This window comes from Micrasema longulum, unplaced genomic scaffold (assembly GCF_059751315.1).
Source record: "Micrasema longulum isolate JH-2025_06_02 unplaced genomic scaffold, ASM5975131v1 h1tg000358l, whole genome shotgun sequence".
NCBI classification, from domain to species: Eukaryota; Metazoa; Arthropoda; class Insecta; order Trichoptera; family Brachycentridae; genus Micrasema; species Micrasema longulum.
This window is the reverse complement of record NW_028277560.1, coordinates 184,435-190,434: the sequence shown is the minus strand read 5'-3', so window position 1 is coordinate 190,434 and position 6,000 is coordinate 184,435. Positions and strand designations below refer to the sequence as shown.

The 6,000-nt window shown below is 30.0% G+C and overlaps 1 protein-coding gene across 1 annotated transcript in view; it reads left to right on the top strand.

Annotated features, from left to right (window-relative positions):
- Window positions 1-2,612: 2,612 nt before the first annotated feature.
- The window catches only part of wdp (Leucine rich repeat protein windpipe), a 102,662-nt gene continuing 99,274 nt past the window's right edge, over window positions 2,613-6,000 (top strand). The window contains exon 1 of the mRNA XM_088225420.1: window positions 2,613-3,045. The gene's annotated coding sequence lies outside the window, so the exon portion shown is untranslated. The remainder of the gene's footprint in view (window positions 3,046-6,000) is intronic.

Sequence of the window (6,000 nt, the reverse complement as noted above, 5' to 3'; positions counted from 1 at the left end):
TATGAATTTTTGATAGCTTTCTACATTTTTGATATTGCAATTTTGTCTGCATAGCCATCGACATTGTGTAATTTGACCAACCATCAGATTTTTGTGAAAGATTATGGAAATATTTGGAGAGTGAAAACATTAATTTGACAGTAAATTTATTTTATTAAACGATTATGTATTGTTCAGTACTAATTTGGTATGCAAGTAAACTAATATGTATTATATTATAACATACAATGTGTATTGCTAAGGCCAGGTGTACGTACTGTTGAGGCGTTTGGCGAATTCGAAGGTAATGGTGATTATTTTTACAAGGTATTTTCGTTCACTGCTAAAAGACTTTATTTTATTACAGTTCGACCTTTACATTCACGGGCAAATGTGGTAGACTGAAATAAACTAACTGTATTCGTAGATCAAATTATTGAGTTGACCTAAAACTACCAACTTACCTAATACATTATCCACCAAAATTAAAATAAAAACACGATTTTCAATGGAAATTGCAATCACTGTCCGCAACTAATGATGAAAATGATACTGCATTTTTTAGATAGGTACTAAGCGTATTTCTCGTAGTTTACATAATTTTATGAATTGGGCAAACGGTACAACCAGATGTATATACTCTAAGGGTACAACCGTGTTAAAATTGTAATACTTTATATACCTATATTTGAAATAAAAAGGAACATTGACTATGGAAATGAAAAACAGATTTAAAAAAAAAAAAACATTTTTTCCGCAGCCGCTCTGAATAAGATTTTGAAGATGCATTGGAATAACCCTCTTAAGTTTTTAAGCCATGAGATAAGTTTTCTTCTTTCTTTCTACGTAATAGTTAATAATATGATTCGGACTATTTCGTATCTCTCTTACCGCATTGAATGTCCAAAGTTCTCTAGCTTTCTTTTTTTTAAGGTTTGAAGCATTTCCTTTTCTTAATTAAGTATATAAATTATAACTATTTTCATTGGTGCTTCAGCTGTTCTGTCTAAATATCACAAATTGATTTTAGAATAAGTAGGTATTACGTTTAATATTTTTTAAATTTTGGTTTATTTTCCACTGAAACAGACTTACTACTGTCAATATGTACCTTTGTATTATCATGGTTTTGTGTGTTTTTCTTAATAATGCATATTATTATTGCGATTTTTGTTTTATTTCCAATCGTTGTTATTTTAATTTTAAGATATATTATGTTACATGTATTTTAAAGTTGTTTGAGGTTTATCTGTTTTTTCTGCCTTGTCTGTTAAATTGTTTTGCTTCCATTTAACATTTGAAAATACTTTTTGTTTCAGGCTAGTATTACCAAGAATTGTTAAAGCCATAATATATATTTTTTTAAATTAAAAAAAATACGTACCTACGTATATGTATCAGTACCCACATTATAAAGTGTTATATGAATCTTAGAGAATACTATAATATACTCTAAGACATAAATGCTTTTGAAAAGAGGTAGTTGGATCGGTAGGCGTAATGCCATAGTAAGAGAAAAATCATTGCCAGTTCAACCACAAGCCAAATGTGCAATTGAGTTTAGGTAATTGCGATAACCTTAATGCAATTATCACCTCACAACTATCGTGGAATGTGAAGGTCTTGGAGACTCGGAGATATGCATTTATTCAATATTTAGTGGCCATTAAGAATCGTTTCTGAAAGCGCATTATAAAATGTGTTATGTGGAAATAAACCCACTCTTCACATTGATAGAAAAATGCCATCCGATTTGCTTTGGATTTTCAGTGCCCAAATCAAGAAATACAAAACAAAAAAGAAAAAAAAAACTCTAGTACTTGGAAAGGGACATCACACTTTCAATTTTGTACCATTGAAAAATATATCAAAAGGGTATACCTATAATAATAGAAATAATAGATTAACATGTAACATTCATAGGTGCGAAGGTTTTCACGGTCACTGTTATCAATATGTTTCTTTTTTGGGTGATACCGTGAGTGTTGGATTTGTTCCGACGTTTCGGCTACCATTGCAGGAGCCATCTTAAGGGTAAACTGAGTCTACCACTCATTTTACGTATACATTTTACATTTTACATTATATATATATATACTCAGTTTACCCTGAAGATGTCTCCTGCAATGGTAGCCGAAACGTCGGAACAAATCCAACGCACCCGTGTGGTGATACCGTTATCACCTAAAAAAGAAACATATTGATGTTACCTTCATGCTTAGAATTTAACAAAAATTTGTAGGTATTGTCAATTGAAATTCTTTTTTAGTTGGTTAATTTTTTTTCAAAAAAAAATCATAACGGAAGATTATTGAAATGTTTTACTCCTAAGTAAACTCTGTTATTAAAAGTGAATATTAATATTTAAATTTAACGTAGCAGTAACTGCAAAATTGTAAAGATTTTTTGCAAAAACGGCACTTTACGAATTAGTCAATTATTACTATCGTTACTTACATAATATCTTTGGTTATTAAATTTAATGTATTCCCCATTAGTAACGTATAATTAACACATTTTTACTCTTGGAATTTATGTATCAGTCTGATACTCCGATTACATTGATTCTCCGAGACTTTGTTTTTTTATTCGCTAAGTTTCTTATGCAGTTAGCAGTCAGCAGCGGAAAGCTAGTCAGCGGCCAGCAGTCGTCTACTGGCGATACCGAATCCGCTATTATCACGCTGGGGTAGCTCGACGTGTCGAGTTATATTGAAATCTTCAGTCTCCACATCAGTTCGGTGCGAGCGACCGCCGCCGGCGGTTGTTATTCTGTTATTCTGCGCTAAAACTGTTCGCTGCAGTAAGAACCTTAAAATCTACCTACTTAACGATTGCGCGATACGTCCATGCCGGCATCCTTTGAAGTGATTTCAGACAAAATTATCAGTGAAGGTGCGTCAGGATGATGTTTCGACGCTAGATTGTTAGAAAACGAATTACGTATTTCCTAGTGGTTGGCATTTTTTTTGGTTTTCGTCTACCTGGACTAACGAAAGGACGGAGATTTTTTAAAACCCCGAGGGATAGTTGGCGACTCGCATATCTTCCGTATTACTTCGAGCGGTAAGTTTAAAAACACTAATTTTTGAAAATATTTTTTAGTCGACATTTACTAAACATGTGATTGCTACCTACTGACGATGGATTTCGCGAATTTATTTTATGGTGTAAAATTATATGGTACCTACCTGTAATCTGAATTTCTTCGTGTATCGATTTCAGTTAGCCGGCGTTTAATTTGAAATTCAAATCTAAACACGTGGTATTTATCAATATTAAAGAATTTTAAATAAAGTGACTGAAATGTTGTATAAAACCGGTATATATTTAAATTTTATCACTTATGTTGGTAATTTTATTCATCGGTAACATGGAAGCACAAAAGACAATATGATTTTATTCAATATTTGATTAAAACTTTTACTTTAGGTCAAAGGTACGTTGATTCTGGTGATTATGCTTACGAATATATAAATATTTCCTTTCTGCTTATCAGAATGATAAACAGGGCCGAATGACATAAACAATAACATAGCGCATAATAATTTTTAACTATCTATTTATAATTTAATATATTTTTTTCTTTCGGCAGTGAACAACAGCAAATATCATATATTTTTTTTACATTATTATTAAATTTGGATAAGGATGTTGTACCATTTTTGAATTTAAAAAAATCGTCTATGTCTTTAATAAACAAACCATGAAAATAAAATTAAAAGAACACACTGTCGTTTCCAACATCTTTTAACTCGTATCTTTTAAGAAGGAAAGTAAAATGTATATATTTATTTCCACTACATTTTTTTTAGAACTGAATATTTTGGTAAAAGGTTCATGATACGAGAATAACAAAAATATTTTTCAACGATGCAGAATTATTTGCCACTAAAATTTTGTTCATTTTTTATTGTTGAATTTAAATTACGAGGGTAAAGAATACTCCAGTACTGAGGAAACATTTTACATTATATTTTTCTTAGTATAACACAACGATAAACATCAGTAAAACTATAGTGTAATGTAACTGATTATATTTTTATTATAAATAATGTTTATTCTACGTGTTTCTATAGTGCTTTCTGTCGGTCGTCTTCAATTTTCAGTACGGTTTACTGTTTTAATGTTTTTAGATAGGGTTCATTCGGAAGCTAAAATAATAAACAAAAGAGTTGTGAGAAGGACCTAAATGTTGTGTATCTCCCGGAGGTGTAAGCATGAAATATTTGATTTATGAACCTCTATTTCTGATTATTAGAAATACGTTTTTTACAAATGAATATTTTTTGTTTTACTCACATTTCTAGTTAGTTGCATTTCAAATAAATTCTATAATAATTTAATATAAAGTTTATATTTGAAGCACTTACTTTGTGGTTATTAATTATAATAAAACATTTTTGTTGTTAACCACTAATTTTTAATTAATTTTTTTTTTTTAATAATTTTTTAATTGATATCAAATTACCTCCCTTGTAAGGAAAAAAAAGACTTGATTTATTGGGTCCACGTGTAGTATTTAGTGAACATTATAAAAATAAAATAGGAATTGACTCATTAGTTACGTAAACCTTGACGAAGAAGCTTGTTTGCTTTGAAACTGGTCGGTAGAAAAAAAAATAGTGGTTAAAAACATAGTGGTTTTATTTATTTTATCTATAAAAATTATTGATTATAACCATTTCAACCAGTTTTCACAGTAGCAATGCGTTTGTTTGTGTTGCATTGTTGTACTTTTACACATGTGAATATTTTATTTTCGTTTAATTTAGGCTTATACAATTTATATGAATTTGTATCGACTCCAAAGAGGGCAAAAGTCCCACGGAGAAAGATATTAAGACATGGAATTTCGTTTTCCTTATGTAAAATAAATCAATATACATGTAAATCGGATCAATTATATTTATCTGCTCAAGGGGATAGTGCCTATTTTAATGGTAATTCACAACAGAATTATAATTGTTTAAAGTCAATTTCGAGCAGAAACCGTGGGAAAGTTTCCTTTCTAGTCGGATAATATTTCTTTTTATTAATATATAATATTTTTGATCGGAAGTTCTTACAAATACAATCGAAAATAAAAATGTAAATGACACAGCAATATCTTCCGATGCGTATCTAATTATGTGGGTGCTCTTGCCTAGATCTTATGATTTACTTTGAAGATATTTTTCGCAGCCTGATTTAAAAGCTGTCTGCTTTATTACAGTCATAGTTACCTAATAAAATTTAGAATGCAGTTGTGCACATTACACCATGTGATATTGACATAGAAAACAATAATTGATTCTTATTGAGAGGGGGTCACAAGGCATACTATGGATAGGATATAAATATTGTAAATTACAGGTAATGACGTCAATAGTAACGTCTCGTAAACATTTGACTGAACTCATTTACACAATAAAAGTAAACGCGCTGACTAAAAATTCTGAAATTTAATCTTGATTTAATCGTGTTTTAAAACGTTTTAGAGATTATGAACAATTAATTTGTTACAAGTAGTGGTTATTGATTATTGCTCTTTGCTTACAATTATACCCCCTCGTATGCTAATAACATTTTTTTAACGAATATAGTGCCATTTAATAAATGTAAAACATCAACAGGCGCATTAAAAATGTTTTTCGATGCAAAATTGAATTTAAATTAATGTAAATCAGGCGAAAGCTCAAATCTGAGACAGATATAATTAATTAGATTAAGAAAGGGTCACTGAGATTGTTTGGTCATGTAGAACGAACGGATGACGAAAGAATGGTAAAACAGATATATGTGGCAAAAGAGGTTCGTCGTTAATAGTCACTGAAACATATTTCCAGGTCCTTGCAAAATAAATACAATTAAATAAATGTCTAGGTCTAAATTTAAAGACTTCGCTTCAAAGCTGCTCATTGGGTAATCACACGGGTGGTGGATTATTTGAATAAAGAATCATTTTGATTTTTCATATATTTTCCGTTACTCAAAAAAAATAAATATAATTATTATCATTTGTACATAATGTAAAATACT